Here is an 18,188-nt window from a genome sequence, read left to right as displayed (position 1 = left end):
CTAGATGGAGTGGGGAGAAAGAACCTGGATTTGATTGGGTTGGCAGGGGGAAGGCAACACCTGGAGTCACAAGTTGCCACTCTAAGGGCCACCCAGTTGTTAGCCCGACCACTTTCTGGCTGAGCCAAGCCCTTGGGTTGTTGTGACCTTGAACATAAGATCACAATGTCACACACTCAAATTTGGATGGAGATGACAGATGATGGGTGTAGGACTCATGAGCTGCCAGGAGAGATATGGCTGAGAGGGGAAGAGGAGGGGAGCAAATCATTGCCATTTTCCCCTCCTCTTCTCCCCCCCCCCTCCCACCCCCAATTTCAGTAGTGTTCCTCAGCCCCTATCTGGAAACCTGAGGGTAGGCTGGTCTGAAGCCTTCTCTATCTGCACTCAATCCCAACCACTTGTGGAACTATGTCAAGGCAAGGAGGGTAAGAGAATTCACATTTTCCCTTGCCAACCTTGGGAGTTGATTTGCTCTCAGATGTGTAGTGTCCATCACTGTATGTAAATTCTTTCTGGGAATGTAGTAGCAGTCATCCTTCTATTGCTGCCCATTAATGGAATTACAGTTCACACTGCATTTTCAAGATGCTGTAGATCACAATTTTTTAGGATCAGGAAAGAAACTTTCCCTTAGAGTAAGGACATCCAGCGGGCATTTTCACCTTTTCTCTCAGTGTCTTGCAATCTGGTTTTCTTACTATATGTAAGGGGCTACTATAAGGTGGGTGCATAACTGGATGGATAACCATACTCAGAGAGTAGTTATAATGGTTCTCAATCCTGCTGAAAAGGTATAAAAAGTGAGGTTCCGCAGGGGTCAGTTTTGGGACCGGCTCTGTTCAATATCTTCATCAACGATTTAGATATTGGCATAGAAAGTATGCTTATTAAGTTTGCAGATGATACCAAGCTGGGACAGGTTGTGACTGCTTTGGAGGATAGGGTCATAATTGAAAATGATCTGGACAAATTGGAGAAGTGGTCTGAGGTAAATAGGATGAAGTTTAATAAAGACAAATGCAAAGTGCTTCATTTAGGAAGGAACAATTAGTTTCACACATACAGAATGGAAGGCGACTGTCTAGGAAGGAGTATGGCAGAAAGAGATCTAGGGGTTATAGTGAACCACAAGCTAAATAGGAGTCAACAGAGTGATGCTGTTGCAAAAAAAGCAAACACGATTCTGGGATGCATTGACAGGTGTGTTGTGCGCAAAACACGAGAAGTCATTCTTCCGCTCTACTCTGTGCTAGCTGGAGTATTGTGTCCAGTTCTGGGCACCGCATTTCAAGGAAGATGTGGAGAAATTGGAAAGGGTCCAGAGAAGAGCCAACAAGAATGATTAAGGGTCTAGAGAACGTGACCTATGAAGGAAGACTGAAAAAACTGGGTTTGTTTAGTTTAGAAAAAAGAAGATTGAGGGGGGACATGATAGCAGTATTCAGATATCTAGAAAGGTGTCATAAGGAGGAGGGAGAAAACTTGTTCATCTTAGCCTCTGATAGAACAAGAAGCAATGGGTTTAAACTGCAGCAAGGGAGGTTTAGGTTGGACATTAGGAAAAAGTTCCTAACTGTCGGGGTGGTCAAACACTGGAATAAATTTCCCAGGGTGGTTGTGGAATCTCCATCTCTGGAGATATTTAAAAGTAGGTTAGATAAATGTCTATCAGGGATGGTCCAGGCAGCACTTGGTCCTGCCATGAGGGCAGGGGACTAGACTTGACGACCTCTCGAGGTCCATTCCAGTCCTAGTATTCATTGATTCTGTGTTTTTAGAAATGTGCATCTGTCTGACTGTCCGTGAGTCTATTTAAGAACTTCTCCCAAACAGTAAGAGCTAGAACCACCAAATATGGTATGCTGTTTCCTCATATCTTAAATTAAAGCAAGGTCATGGTTTACTTGTGCCAGGACAATGAAATGTGACTGAAATTTGATTGTTTCTCATTAAATGGAAAGGGAAGGGGTCTGGCAGGAGGGACAGTTATACTGAAGAATGACCACAAGGAGGCAGCAAGGGGCCAGAGATAGGGACTGGGACAGCTATAACCACATTGGGCTAGCAAGAGGCAAGGATGGAGAAAGGGGTAGCTAGCTACTATATATATTTCAGAGTTTGTTTGTATGTCTGTCTGCATATCATGCACTACTTCCCCAGCTGTGCCCACTGCAACTAGTGAGTGCTAACAGGGAGTTTAGAGAGGGAGTTCTCCAGGTAAAGGAGAAGCAGATACAGGACTCTTGAGGAAGTGGCTGTCTGTGTTGTGTTTGGGGCTTTCTTCCTGTGTGCTGAGCTTGTATGCTGAGCTTGTGTTTATGAGTGAGGGTTCCCCCCCCCCCCTCCACTTCCTCCTCCCTCTTCCCTTCATGGAGTGTGTGCTATGACTGGTGGGTGGAAACTGTTGGCTTCTAAGTAAATTTGAATTGTAGAAGCCTCTGTTGATTGGCCGAGCCTTGGTAGGGGGAGGGACTTTCAGGTAGTCCAGGGCTTTATAAAGCAGTCAGCAAGCGACCAAGGAGCTTGCGAACAGGTGAGTGCTAACAGGGAGTTTAGAGGGGGAGTTGAGAAGGGGGTGAGATTCTCTTGCTTTTCTTTTCAATCCTTTTTCCAGGACAGCAGGTATGGATGGTGATAGGTCTGCTGTTGTTACCTGCACAGCATGTGCCATGTTTGTCTTCCTCCCAGAAGAAAGAACGGATTTCATCTGTAGTAAGTGCAAGCTGGTCGCCATTTTGGAAGAAAAAATTACAGGACTGGAGGCCCAAGTGTCGACCCAGAGAGGATGAAGACTTCCTCGATAGAAAGCAGCGTTTAGTCCTGCAAGCACTGGCAGCATGTAACTTCTAGAAGGGGAAAAAGGCCAGCACAGGAATCCCCCAATGCTACAGAGGTAAGTAATCGCTTTCAGGCTCTCTCCACAGGCTCTGCGGTGGTGAATGCTTTGGAAGGGACCTCACAAGGAAGAAAACAGAAGGGAACATCATCTACTGGAAGGTATGGGATACATAGTCCTAGGGATGGGGGTTCCACGACCACCACCCCAAAAAGATGACGACAGGTGGTGGTGGTGGTCGGGGACTCCCTTCTAAGAGGGACTGAGCCATCCATCTGCCGTCCGGACCTGGAATCTCGAGAGGTATGCTGCTTACCGGGAGCTCAAATTCAGGATGTGACTGAGGCTTACAAAACTGATCAAACTTTCAGATCGCTACTACTTCCTGCTTCTCCACATGGGAATTAACAATACGGCCAAGAATGATCCCCAGCCTCATCCCACGGCAAGAATTTAAATGAAGAAAATAAAACTTATTTAAGAACCTGAGCAACACCAGGTAAATATTCTAGTAAGTTAAGGAAAAGTTGTGTAAGAAAGAAGGCGAGTCCCCAGTTTGATTACAGCTTGTGGCTGGTATGCAGTGAAAGTGAGAGGTCCCAGCTCCCAGAGGTAAACACAAGGAAGGGATTCAACGGACAACTGGTGGGCTCAAATAGCCTGTGGAAAATAGACCACAGTTCAAAGAGTTGAAGTCTTCTCTACTTGTATTTCCCTTAACAGGAAAGCAAAGGGTTGAACCCTCCATAAAGCCACCAATGTCTACAAACACACATCTATTTCCTTTCACGCTCTCCCACACACTATCTTTTTTCAAAATAAATACTGGAAGATATTAGATTTATTTAGAACATCAGTATTCTTGTGCAAGAACTCGCAAGAACCTCTTAAGTGCACAATATTTACTATTATTTAAATTCTTCCATGAGATTATTTTCATTTAAAAAGCTTAGGGAATATACACACAAAACTAAATGAATGTGGTATAAAAGGCTGGGATGAAATCTGTATATTGAGAAAATTAATATTTTCTGTAAGCTACCTTGGACAAATATTACTGAATTATATATCATCCTTCCTAGATCAACATAAAGACTTTGATCTGAAGGGGCAGTGTGCAAAGAAATAAACAACAGCTGACATCTGGGGGAGCCATGTTGTTGCAACTTGGATTATTCTACAACCTTCCCCTGCCTCTCAGATTCAGGGAAAAAAAACCTGGTACAATTAATTTTGCCAATTGCCTTTCAGGAACCAGGATAGGGTTAAGTAGCCCTTTTTAAAATGACCAGGGAATTATGGATATTCCTATTTTCTCCTGAGCTAATTTATTTTCTTCTGCTTTAGAGAGCTAGCCGGGTTAATCTGTAACTGGAAAAGATTAAAACACAACAAATAATCTTGCAGCACCCTTAGAGACTAACAAAACAATTAGATGGTAGCATGAACTTTCCCTGGCTGTGGGTTGTGCCCACGAAAGCTCACGAATACCATTTACATGTTTTGTTAATCTCTAAGGTGCTGCAAGATTATTTGTTGTTTTTAAGGGTTTTTTTTATTTTCTTCTGCAACTTTTCAGATCCCCACCTTAGACAAGAGGCCATCCAAAATCTGAATAAAGTTTGGGGGAACCTAAAATCATATTGAGGTTCAGTATCCAAGTCAGACAGCTGAATCCAGTCAGCATTAACTAGAAAGAGTGTAAGGCTACGTCTACACTGACATGATTTTGCACAAGAACTCTTTTGCGAAAGAGTTCTTGTGCAAAAACTCTTCCAGAAGAGAGCGTCTACATTGACATGTGCCTTTGCGCAAGAGATGTGCTTTTGCACAAGAGCATCCTTGCCAGTGTAGATGCTCTCTTGCGCAAGAAAGCTCTGATGGCCATTTTAACCATAGGGCTTTCTTGCGCAAGTAATTCATGTTGCCAGTTCACACTGGCCTCTTGCACAAGAACAGTTGCGCAAGAGGGCTTATTCCTGAGCGGGAGCAAGAAGCACTGATTTAATACATTAGAATGTCAGTGTTCTTGAGCAAGAACTCACAGCCAGTGTAGACAGGCAAGATCGCACCAATGTAGACACAGCCTAAGTGTTGGAGTTTTTTCCCTTCAGATCTTCAATGCAAGGCAGGCAATCAATGAAATAAGTAACAGAGGTGAAAGTAAGAGGGTTCTCCCTTGTATGCAAGAACTTGTTGAGCTGTGGCAAAAGCGAGCAGGGAGCCATTTAAAGAGCTGGCAGGGACCCAGGTTGCAATAGGACAGTACCTGTAAGAAATGTTCAGTTGCTTTCACTGCTGGATGTTATTCACATGCCACACACATTTGGTGTCTTCTCACTCTTACTAATAAACTGTCCAAACTGCTACATGCCTCAGGATCTCTCATAACAGATATTTTCAACTCACTCAACAACATCATCAACCTATCCAATCACTCTCAGCCCTGCAGAAGAATCTGTCCTATCCCGTGGACTCTCCTTCTGCCCCACTATCCCCACAAATATGATTCAGTTCTGTGGGGATTTGGAATTCTATTTTTGCCGCCTCCGCCTGAAGGAATATTTCCAACACACCGATATACAACATACTGGCCTCACTGCTCCCCCATGCCATTCCCACAAGAAGGCGGCTTCTATGTGGACCCCCACCAGCGGACGTAACAAAAGTCTGGATTGCTATATCAACTGCTTCCGCAAACACGCTCGAACTGACATTATCAGCAAACAACAACGTATTGGCATACAACCTCAGTGATGCAGAACGCAATGCTATTCACAGCCACAAAACCAATCCTAACATCATAATCCAAGAATCTGACAAAGGAGTCGCTGTAGTCATCATGAATAGGAGACAGACAGACAACTCACCAATATCAGATTCTACAGGCCTCTCTCCTGTGAACCCACTACAGAATACCAAAAAAATATGAAAAAACTGCTCATGAAACTCCCTGATGCTACTCAGGAACAAATTTACGCTACCACCCCCCTAATCCCCAACCAGTAACTTTCTATCTACTACCCAAAATACACAAACCTGGTAATCCCAGACGGCCCATCATCTCCAGCATCGGCACACTTACCACAGGATTATCTGGCTATATCGACTCCCTCCTCAGACCCTATGCTACCAACAATCCTAGCTACCTCCGCAACACCACTGACCTCCTGAGGAAACTGCAAAATATCAATAATCTTCCTGAAAATACCATCCTGGCCACCATGGATATAGAGCCCTCTACACAAACATTCTACATGAAGACGGATTATAGGCCATCAGAAACACCATCCCCAATAACAATACTGCACACCCGATTACAGAACTCTGCGACTTTGTCCTCACCCACAACTACTTCCAATTCAGAAACAATTTCTATCTCCAAATCAGCAGCACAGCCATGAGCACCCACATGGCACCACAATATGCCAACATATTTATGGATGACCTTGAACAACGTTTCCTCAGTTCTCACCCCCTAATATCCCTACTTTACTTACGCCACATCAATGACATCATCATCTGAACCCACAGAAAAGACACTCTCAAAGAATTCCACAAGGATTTCAACAACTTCCACCCTATCATCAACCTCAGCCTAGACCAGTCCACAAGGGAAATCCACTTCCTGGACACTACAGTACAGTTAAATAATGCACAAATTTCCACCACCCTATATCGAAAACCCACCAACCGCTTCCAGCTTTCATCCCAGACACATTTCTCAGTCTATTGTATACAGCCAAGCCCTATGATACAACCAGATTTGCTCCGACCCCACAGACAGAGAATCACCTACAGGATCTTTACAGAGCATTCCTAAAACTGAAATACCCACCTGGGGAAGTGAAAACACAAATCGACAGAGCCAAAAAAATACCCAGATATGAACTACTTCAAGACAGACCCAAAAGAGAAAATAACAGAGCTCCTCTTGTTGTTACCTACAGTCCACAACTCAGACCCCTCCAACACATTATACACAATCTATAACCCATTTTAGAAAATGATCCCTCACTCTCAGATGCCTTAGGAGAAAAACCTATCCTTGCTTACAGACAACCCCCTAACCTGAAATGCATTCTTTCTGATAACTATGCCACATAACCACATCATAAGCCTCTAGGAACCCAGCCCTGCAACCAAAAAAGATGCCAACTCTGCCCACATATCTACACTGATGAATTCATCACTGAAGCAAACAAAATAAGCTACAATATCAAAGGGTCTTTTGACTGCACATCTAGTAATTTGATCTATGCCATCAAATACAAGCAATGCCCCAGTGCCATATATATTGGACAAACTGGATGGTCTCTGTGGGAAAGAATCAATGGACACAGATTGGATATTCGTAAAGGGAACACAAAAAAATCTGTTGAACATTTCTGCTTACCTAACCATATTTTAACAGATCTGCAGGTGGCTGTCTTGTCACAGGCCAGCTCCACAAGACAAATACATAGGGAAGAACTGGAATCTCACTTCATCCACAAATTCTATTCACATGCTAATGGACTCAATCGAGATATGGATTGACTAGAACACTACCTACTTCATAACCACTGAAGGTGCTAACAGCTCTGTGAGTGGTATCCTTCCTGTCTTACCATCTGTCTATTTACTTCGATCTGCTTAGGTTTAAGTACCTATTCTCCAGATCTTTAATGACGCCCTGTCTCTCATACCCCTTCCTTTTTCCTTTTTTTTTCTTTTTCTTCCCCCTCTCCTGTTTATTTCAAGTTTTCATATCCCCTACTCATATCTCTGGTCATCTGAAGAAGTGGGCTGCGCCCACAAAAGCTCATGATACCATCTATATGTTTTGTTAGTCTATAAAGTGCTACCAGACCATTTGTTGTTTTTTTCACTCTTACTATAGTTATTTTAATCAGTCATCAGATAATTTTCATCACTAGTAAAGAATCATGGAAACTGATGTTAAAGGAAGAATTACTTATACACTTAAAATTTCAAGTTTCCTTTTACTTTAGGTCTTTGTCACACACTACTTTCTGCATTTGGGCATTGGCAAGTTAAAGGTATACCACGAGTGGAGGGCAGATGCACAGATGAAGGAAACTAGTATGTTTCATTATAAAGCAAAGGGAGGTGCTATGTATCAAACAATATTAACTATATTTTTTTCCTACAGTTGCAGATGAATTTATATAGCATTACGCATTGTTACATGTGTTCTTATATACAAAATATTTAAATTAAAACTGAAAAATTTAAACATAAGTAAGTTGAAACGTCTATTGCTGGTTTATATTTAAATGTGTTTTTACCATAACCTGTAAGACGTGTTATATTTCCGCATGTGTTTTATAATTATGGAACAGAAGACTTTATTATAACACCTTCACATAAGGTCCCTCTCCCTCTACCCTCATCTATTCCTTTCAACCATACCCACAAGTAGGGTTGCAATAGTGTACACATTTAAAATGGTTAACCGATGGGACTGGGCTCACTGATTAACATTCATGGTTACACTCAAGCCCTCTCCTGTGTTGCTGCCTCTGTATCAGAGGCAACAGCACAAGGAAAGGGAGGGAGGTAGCAGGCGGGCAGCAGTGTTCGTGAGGAGCTGCCTGCCCCACCCCACCTCCCACGCTGCTACTTCTGATACAGAGGCAGCTGAGGGCAGGTGGCTCCAACAGAGCTGGTATGCATAACGAGCTGGCTTAAAAGCTGCCCTCCCCCACGTATAAATATGAAATCGTAGAACATTTCAGCAGTTACATATTTACTAACCCCCCCCCCACATTTTAACATACCTACCCATGAGATGTATTATTTAAAAAAGAAATTGGCATCTGATATGCCACATTAATCTTGAAAATACTAGATTTGCATCTACAAAAAAAAGCAATAGGAAGTTTTTTTGGACAGTTTACATATAGTTATTAATATTATCAGTTTTGTTATGTCCCAGAGAAAACATCTTATTAGTTCTACAATTAAATGATTCAGCAACCATCCACACTATCTTTGCCTTTTAACAGTTGCAATCAGTAGCAGATCTAGGTGTAATCAACAGCAGCAGGGGGTTTTAGGAAGCAAAACAAAACAAAAACAGTAGGGATCTTTACTAGCATACAGTAATTGATACGAGACATTTTATTTTAAGTTAGCCCAAGATATAAGAGTTTATTCGTGTATTGCATTCTATTACCTACAATTAGCATTTCAATTAATCGACGGCAATGCAATAAGCTATTTTAAAATGGTTTGGTATTGTTTAATCTTTTACAGAGTTTTTCCATCCCTTCTCCCCCACCCCTCCCACAAAAGGATCTTTTGTTCCTTTAACATGGCACTTAATACCCCCTCTTTACATTTCCCGTGACACAGTCAATGCTGTCTACACTCCACAGATTTTTATTTTTACTATAAATAAAAGTTGAGACCTAGACAATTCAGAATTCACAGATGTCATCCTTTAAACTGACCAGTGGGCTGCTCCTGTGTAATATTCCCTCCCCTATAAGCCTGGTCAGCACTTTCAGGCCCTGCTCTTCATGGAAAATATATCTGTATCTATATCTATATATTATACATAAATACAGACATTTATAGTTAAATTTTTGTGCTGTTTTAATCTTTTTCCACTAACATTATCCTATTCACAGGAAAGTAATACATTTGCTTCTACTGAAGATAAATTACTGTGCCACCTATCAATTTATGTGCCCTTTGTTTCTAGGATCTGAGTTCAGTTCCTTCCTAGGACTTATATGTTAAATGAGTTTTCTGTCCTCCAGGTGATATGGATATTATGCCCCCCCCCCCCCCCATGCACTGAAAAATGCTTACAGGAAAAAATCAAGTCATAATAAATGGGAAACGTTTGGTTTGCTACTGTTTAATGGTAACTAGGTCCTACCAAAGGTAACTCATTTTGATATATTTGCTAAAATGTACAGTGTTTTAAACTGTCTTTAAAATTCTCTGAAAGAAATTAGATACCTATATACATTCAAAATTAAATTCCTTGTAGCTTTTCTCTTTTATTGCAACCATAAAAATACTTAAAGATTTGATATATATTTGTTAAAATTTGCTACACAATCAACTTTAGAGTTAAAATCTGTTTTCTTTTTATCCATCCAGTCAGTTGCTGAGAACATATACTAGTAGAAACATCAATGATCCTGTAGCACCTTAGAGACAAGCCAAAAAATAGAGATAGTATCATGAGCTTTTGTGGGCGCAGCCCAATTCTTAAGATGACAAATTTGGAGAAAGAGGCACAGAGCTACAAACAAAAGCAGAAAAAGAGTGAGGTGGGGAGGGGAAAACAGTCAATTAAAGGCTGTCTAGACTGGCTAGTTTTTCCAGAAAATCAGCCGCTTTTCCAGAAAAACTTGCCAGCTGTCTACACTGGCTGCTTGAATTTCCGCAAAAGCATTGACTTCCTACTGTAAGAAATCAGTGCTTTTTGCGGAAATACTATGCTGCTCCCGTTCGGGCAAAAGTCCCTTTTGCACAAAAGTTTTGCGCAAAAGGGCCAGTGTAGACAGCTGAGATTTGTTTTCCGCAAAAAAGCCCCGATCGCGAAAATGGCGATCGGGGCTTTTTTTGCACAAAAGCGAGTCTAGATTGGCCACAGACGCTTTTCTGCAAAAAGTGCTTTTGCGGAAAAGTGTCCGTGCCAATCTAGACGCTCTTTTCCGAAAATGCTTTTAACGGAAAATTTTGCCAGTCTAGACGTAGCCAAAGTGTCTGCGCTAAATGAGGCTAAGAGTGGTCTACAAGTGCCCCATATTCAGCTTTTAATATCATTTGGGTATTGAACATAACGGCCCATGCAGATCATGTCTTTTATTCAAGCCATGACAGAGAATGTCAAATTGGCATACGAATGCCAGTTCCACAGACTCTCTCATTGATTTCTGAAATTACTTTGCAAGAGAATAGACACCTTTCAGTCCATTAATGAGTGCCCATGCAAGTTAAAATGTTCTCCAATAGGTTTCTGTACATTACCTTTTTGAATATCTGATTTGTGTCCATTAATCCTTTGTCATAGAGGGTACATCTTAATTGTGGGGTTTTCCCGGGATACCAGAGGTATCCCAGAAAAACTCCACCATATCCAGGGAATGTGTTTGCTCTTCAGCTTTTTTTTTTTTTTTTTTGCAGAAGAGCAGAAGTGCTCTTTCGGGGAGCCTTGTATACCTCGTTCTACGAGGAATAAGGGCTCCTCTGAAAGAGGAGGCTTTTCTGCCATTTGGCCCTGTTTCCGGAAAAGCCTCTTCCAGAAAAAGCAATCAGAAAAAGCTACACAAATTGTGGAGTGCAATTTGCATAGGTTTTCCGAAAAAAGGCTATAGTGTAGACCTAGCCAGAGACTGTTCAGTTTGGCCAATATGCATAGATCACATAGATGGCATAGATCACATTAGCGGATGCTCAGTTGTATGAGCCTCTGATATGGTGGCTTATGTGGTTAGGTCCTGTGATGATGTCGCTTGTGTAGATTGCTATGTCTACACTACAGACCATTTTTGCACAAAAACCTGTGGAGCGTCCACATCTCAAGCGTGATTTTGCGCAAGTAAATTTACAGTAAATCAAAAGAACAGAGGGGTTTTTGCGGTGTAGCTATTCCTCTTTCTACGAAGAATAACCGTGCATAAAGGTGTGTGGGGATGGGCAACAGAGGGGTTCTATGCAAAAAGAGCCAATCGAAAAAAGCACTGGTGCTCTGGTTGCTACTCTGTGAATAGCAATCAGAGCTTTCTTTTGAGAGTGCATCCATACAGTCTGGACGCTCTCTTGCACAAAAGAGCATCACTTTTGTGATGCACTTTCATAGTGTGGACACGCTCTTGTGCAAGAAGTTTTGCAGAAGATCTCTTCCACAGAAAGCTTCTTGCGCAAGAAGCCTGCAGTGTAGATGTAGCCAATATGTGGACAGAGTTGGCATTGGAGGCTAGACTAGAAGATTTTGATGCTCCCTTCTGCTCTTAAAGTCTATGAGTCTAGGAGTTATCAAAAAAGAGCTGTCAGAAAGCATGTACGTTAGCATGGGATAGAGCTCCTTGGACTCCACCTCCAGTTCTCATAGATGGACTGAAAGAGGAGACAGCTCAGTCTTCATAGCATGGGACAATACCTGCTTGCTGTGGTTGAGGACTACTTCCCCGTGTTCCTCCTTATCAAATATAAATTCCTACATAGCCTGGATGGTGCCTGGAGAGCTTTGGAGTACATCTGCTCCAAACGACTGTTACCTTTACCCCGTAGTAAGTCATTCCTTCAGCTCTCTTTGGAAGCAGTTCTAAGCATGTGCCCCCTCAAACTATTCAGGTTAATCCCATCATATTCTGGGTTTCAAAATGCCACTCAGAAACAGACAGGGCTCACAGTTGGGATATACCAAGCTGCAGCCCAGTTTATCTGCAAAGAATTAATTGGCTTGATGGCTCTGTGTCTTGGCACTAGAGTCAGATTTCACACTGCTATACATAAACAATTGGCTAGAGTTGTCTCTGAGGTATGTCAGTCTAGTGCACTGAAATTGGATTTGAGGTCAAAGAAGAAAAATTTAGGTCATTTTTGTTGAATGAAAAGAGAAAACTGAAAAGAGAAAAATCAATAATGTGTTCTTTAACATCTGGAATGTACTGTATATTATAATACACATCAAAGTACCCAAAACTATCCTTCTGCATTTCTCTACAACTATACTGAATAATGCTATAGGTCAGGAACTCTTCGCTAAGCACAAAGCAGCAAACCATATGTTTTATATTAATAGGTCTTATTTTGCTATACAGGTCACTTATGCACAACTGGACCTTGACTAATACCATAACCCACGACAGCTAGAATATGTGAAGCTTAAAAGTTACAGGAATAACTGAGCAATAATAAACAGTTACTATGGCTTTTATGATGTACCTCTCACATGATTTACAAAAGTAAAAATAACTCCAGGTATATGCCATTCTATATAACTTAAATGTTTTAAATAGGGATGTGAATCGTTAACTGAAGCATCCCCCACTCGCAGTGGGCCTGGCCTGGCTGGAGCAGCTCTGGTTCGCAGCAAGGGTATAGGCCTGACACAGGTGGGGGACTGCTCCAGCCCGGCTGGGACATAGCAATCTCCTCTTGATCCTGCTTAAGCAGGTAACCACTATAACATTTAATCAGTTAACTGATTAAACAGGATTTTACATCCCCAGTTTTAACTACATTCTTCCCCCTTATTTTTCAAAAGTTTGAAGGTGAAAGAATTAAAACTGTTAAAGTAAAAACTTTTAATGCATTTTGGCATATTATCTTCACTCCTCAGACTAACAAATGAGGATTAAATACTACAAAATGTAAAAGGAGAGACATTCCCACACAAACACACACACACACACACACACACACACACACAATACCTACAAAGATTTTCTCCCATGGCTATACCATTGCTTTGCAGACAACAAGCTAATTTGGGTTCCTATCATGCATCTGATCGGTCATACAGCAATACAAAACAGAAATAAGTAAAGACGACCATCTGCTTGTTAGCTGAAACTATAAAAGTACATCTTTTTAATAAACAATAAAATTAGTTTGACAGGGCAGAGACCACCTGAATAGAAAATCAAATATTTCATGTTATTTAAGGTGTATGTCTGCTGGCTATTAAAATACTCCTCTTTAATTTATTATAGCAACACACACAATACTCATGTCATCCTCATTTTCTAAATCAATAATCAGCACAGCATGCTTCATTAACAGTGACCAATCACGAATGAGCTGGGGATCTCATTTTACAACATGAGCATTCCTAAGACATAAACCATCTGCTACTTGTAGTAACAGAAAAATCAAATTAATCCATTCTTATCATGCATTCAGATTTTAAAGCAATTAAAGATGCTCTTAGTGTAATCGCAGCCACAGAAGTAGTTCTGTAATGAGGAAAGCAAACTCTTCACTGAACTTTCTGTCATTCTCAATACATTTGAAAACTTTAGAAGCTTTCAGCACTCTAGTGTGCCATTGTTCTCTGAACACAGATGTTGAAAACAACAAGCAATTTTTATTAAACATTTAATCTTTGCACATTTGAAAGAGTTTAAATACTGAACAGTGATCAAAACAGAACATAAACACAAAAAATAGCTGTACAGTAAAATAATGTTCAGGGTTTAAATTGACAATTCTAAGAAATTTAGAGAAAGCTTCTCACTACATCCTTAATTCATACCACTGTGGTCACCTTTTGCCGCACATACGCTATGTAATATCATACAATATTCTCATACGCTTGCAATGCAAGAGAACAATGGTGTAAAGAAACTAAATCTGAATTTCCTGGATTTTGGGGAAAAGGGAGTTGACCGTTATTTTTTTTCTTTTATGCTACTTTAATCTTCAAGAAATACATCAGACACATCTGTTATCCACAGAGTAGGCATAACAATGGGAAGTAGTAGCGCAAACTTTTTCACTGACCTATCAAGATATTCTTTACTCTGATATGAGAGGACATACTAGGTGAGAAGTTAATTGGATCTGCTGAGGTAACCCACAAGCATGCCAGTCAAAATGGAAGTTTTGGGATGCTGTATTTTATCCATTAGCAATTAATATAGAAATTGCATGTTTATCTACTAGAAATTGGACTACCAAACAGCTATCAGATATGAGTATATTTAGCCTACTATTGACTTCCACTGGATTAAAAATAACTGCTTTATCATAAATGATTTTATATCCCTACAAGACCTCAAACTATTTAACCCCCACATTAACGAACTTCAAATTAAAAAAAAGGAAAAACATATTATGTGCCAACATTTTCAAATTAACAATGCATGACCATTAACTTAAGACATAAATTTCTCTCTCAATGCAACCCCATCAAGAATTGGATTTTTCAACTGGTGTTCTAATAGCAACTACTAGTGATACTGCAAACCACTGAAGAGCTCTGGAAAGCAAGCTACATGTGAAGTAAAGGTAAAATTATATTTTCTTTCAATGCTATGCATTTTAATTATAATATTCTATACCTTATAAGGTATAAAATGTTAACTTTCGAAATCTGTTTAGTACTAAAGCATATACAAGATAAAGTTATCTATAAATAGAGTATGCATGTTCTGAACACTCTTCCAGTGTGGAAATGAAGTCACTAACGAAGTGCATATTGGGATATTACTTCAGATAAGAATAGAAGAATATTCATGTTTGTTATGCACAATACAAGCAGAACAAAACCAAAGGCATACATTTTAAGTACATCTAAAAGGTCATCTAATTAGTTAACCAATTTAACTTTGGGGGCAAGTGGGGAAGGGGGCACCAAGGCCAGGCTGGAGTGGTCCCTGCACCATGGGGAGGGGCTGCTCCAGACCCAGGCTGGGAGTCAGCAGCCTCACACGGGGCTGCAAAACAGCAGCGTGGGGTCAAGAGGCTTCCACTTTCTAGCCCACATGGGCTGGGCGACTCCACCCAGGTAACAGATGTTACCCAATAAGCATCACCCATGAATGTTACCTTCTCACATCCCTACAACAGACCATTAATATAATAAAATAGGGTAAATTAACAGTTCCAGTATGAACTTAATGGTCAATAGAATAAGACTCACATTCATACATTATTCAAGTCAGTATTAATATGGAAGACCATAATCTCATTCTAGTCTAGTAATCTCATTCTAGTAACAAAATTGATATCAATGGAAATAGAAGAAGAAACCAGCGAACGGCTGGTATAATCTTTAACCAAATAAATTATAACACAGCTATCCTAGAAACAATTTCCAGGACTACCTGTGGGAGTTAACTATTCACCAGTCAGTGTAAGAGGGAGGAGTGTAAGAGGGAGGGACCAAAATTATTTCAGCCTCATAACCAAAGCTTTAACAACTGAAAATTTAAACAAACACATCTATCTCATTTATACTAAGCAAAAGAAATAGGCAAACCATTTCCTCATTCTTTTAATGTACTCTTAAGTTCCATCCACTTTTACTAAATAAGGTAAACTTAATTCTCTACTATGACAAAAAAAATGAAGTCAAACATTATTGTTCAGGTTTAAATATTCAAGTGTTATTCTCCAGTCCCCTGTACTTCCACCACAAATGAAATTTTCTAATAAAGAAGGGGGTGGCCTTCAGATATCAGAATAAATGCGTCTGCCAAAATTTAATTCAACAAGATGAGGTTTTTTTATGCTAATTCTTTATTGTTTATTAGGCAAATTTGTTCTTTTATTCACACTGGCATCACACATGTAAAATGGACTTGTATGTAACCACATCTCCTACATATCTCTGATGAAATAAAAAATACAGAGTGCTGATTACTTGCTTCCCAAAAAACATTTTCATGAGTCAAACTAGAGCCAAGTAAACACAATAGGAAAATTCAGTATGAAAATGAACACTGAGATGAACAAGTCTTGTGGGCAATTTGAAAACTTCCCTGAGGCAACTCTAACATCTGGTGGAAACAACCTGTACAAAAACTGACCATGACAGTAGGTTAAGAATGTTGATCAAAGTGGAAGACAAAGAGAAAAAACGCTTTCTGATGTGTACCTTCATGTTATGCTACTTTTTCATTCAGTACATACATCTTTTCTGTAGATAAGACAAAATATCTCCATTAAAGGCTATATTGTATGTTCTTCTGATTCTCAGAGTCCAATGATTCATATTCTATACTTATAAGCTCTCCTTATATCCGGATTCTAGTCTAGCTTTTCTCCACAAGAAATTCCATCTTTTGGGGAGAGATTTTTTTTTTCATTTTGACATTTTAATGTACAGAATGTGGTCTGTACCCAATCCTTCACTCGTGTGGGCACTGGCATTTGTATTTGAAGAACAAGGAGGCAGTCACATTTATGACATCACAAGTGGCAACAACAACATGGAAACTGTGATACTAGGGTAGCCCCATTGTCCAACAGAACTAGAATCCAAGTTTCTCGCAATGCACATTCTGACAAAGGTAGCTTTTTTCATTAATGCCATCTTAAGTGCTCAGATATTTGTTAAGTATAAATATTTGCTTGGTGGCAGTCTCTTCTGTGGGAAGCAAGCTTCCCATATCTGATATCCATATTTACATAAACAACGTGTCTCACTCCCACAAAGCCAGCACGTAAAGTGGAGGGTTCATATTCCTACTAACAGCATTTTTATCTTGACACTTGGACGATCTGTGAAAAATGAACTGCAGGAATTAATACAGGGTTTTAGCTATTTTGTATAAATTGGACATTTTACAACTTCCAATTCAGACAATTACAATTCAAGAGCCAAATGTGAATGTGGATCTTTCCAGAAATTGCAAGTATTGCAAACAGAAATCATAGAAGTAAAACAGAAGCCTTATGAGGCACTGTAAATGAAATCAGAGATGGTGAGTCAGCTATAAACCTTTTTATGACCATGGAGTAAAAAAGATTAGAACCCTGATATTCTGCCACTGTGGATAAAGTCTCGTTGCAAATATACCACTGTTTTGTTGTTTGTTAGTTATCAAAAATTATTTTATACTTGTATTTATTAATGGAAGATTTGCCTAAATCCCCATAAGCTTTTAAAAACAAACCAAAAAAATCAGGTGGAGAGATTTTATTAACTATCGACGGCTTTTAATTTTTATGTTTAAAGAATATTATGAACTACAGTATTTAAAAGTGGTGTGATTTTGTTGCATAAGCAGTCCTTCTTAAGGAACATTTCAATGACCCAGTTATGTCAATGTTTTATTTTTGTAATATTTTTATATGAACTTGGATAAGACTGCCGTTAATGCAGCTCTTCACTTTATTTTTCCATCTGTTTTTAGCGGCAAGATAGCATATTTTATCGCATTTGATAAACGGGGTCAACAGAATAAAAAAGTAACCTTGTACATTTTGCAGAAACTGTGTAAATCAATGCTGATAATGCAAACTCAGCCTGTGTGCATTTAGTGAAATATTTTAACATTGTCTTTTGCATTTTTTGTAATCTCTACAGTCACTAAAAATCCATTGCAGTTTTCTGTTTTAATACTTCTATGAAAAATACAATATCTGAGCAAACAAGGATAAAGGGTCACATTTTGAGAAGGTGATCTTTTCACAAACACAGTAGGCAACAGGCCAAGTTACTCGGGGTTTGTCTACATAGTGTTAGCCTGCACCATAGTGGTGTAAACTCTAGAGTAGGGGTTTTCGAAGTTGGGTCCTGGGCCGACCAGGATATGCTCCTGGTAAGCCATGAGATGGCTTTGTTTATCTAAGCATCCACAGGTACAGAGCCTTGCAGCTCCCCTTGGCTGCAGGAAGCAGTGGCCCACCCCACGTCACTTCCCGCAGC

At 40.0% G+C, this 18,188-nt stretch overlaps 1 protein-coding gene and 1 pseudogene across 7 annotated transcripts in view; one reads left to right on the top strand and one right to left on the bottom strand.

Annotated features, from left to right (window-relative positions):
• Positions 1–18,188, bottom strand: part of TBC1D5 (TBC1 domain family member 5) — a 525,247-nt gene that overhangs the window by 360,805 nt on the left and 146,254 nt on the right. The window lies entirely within an intron of this gene.
• The window catches only part of LOC149525413 (uncharacterized), a 51,153-nt pseudogene that overhangs the window by 26,722 nt on the left and 6,243 nt on the right, over positions 1–18,188 (top strand).

Source organism: Pelodiscus sinensis, chromosome 2 (genome assembly GCF_052426305.1).
Source record: "Pelodiscus sinensis isolate ZL-2025 chromosome 2, ASM5242630v1, whole genome shotgun sequence".
In the NCBI taxonomy this organism is placed as follows: domain Eukaryota; kingdom Metazoa; phylum Chordata; order Testudines; family Trionychidae; genus Pelodiscus; species Pelodiscus sinensis.
This window is presented reverse-complemented; position numbering and strand designations above follow the sequence as displayed.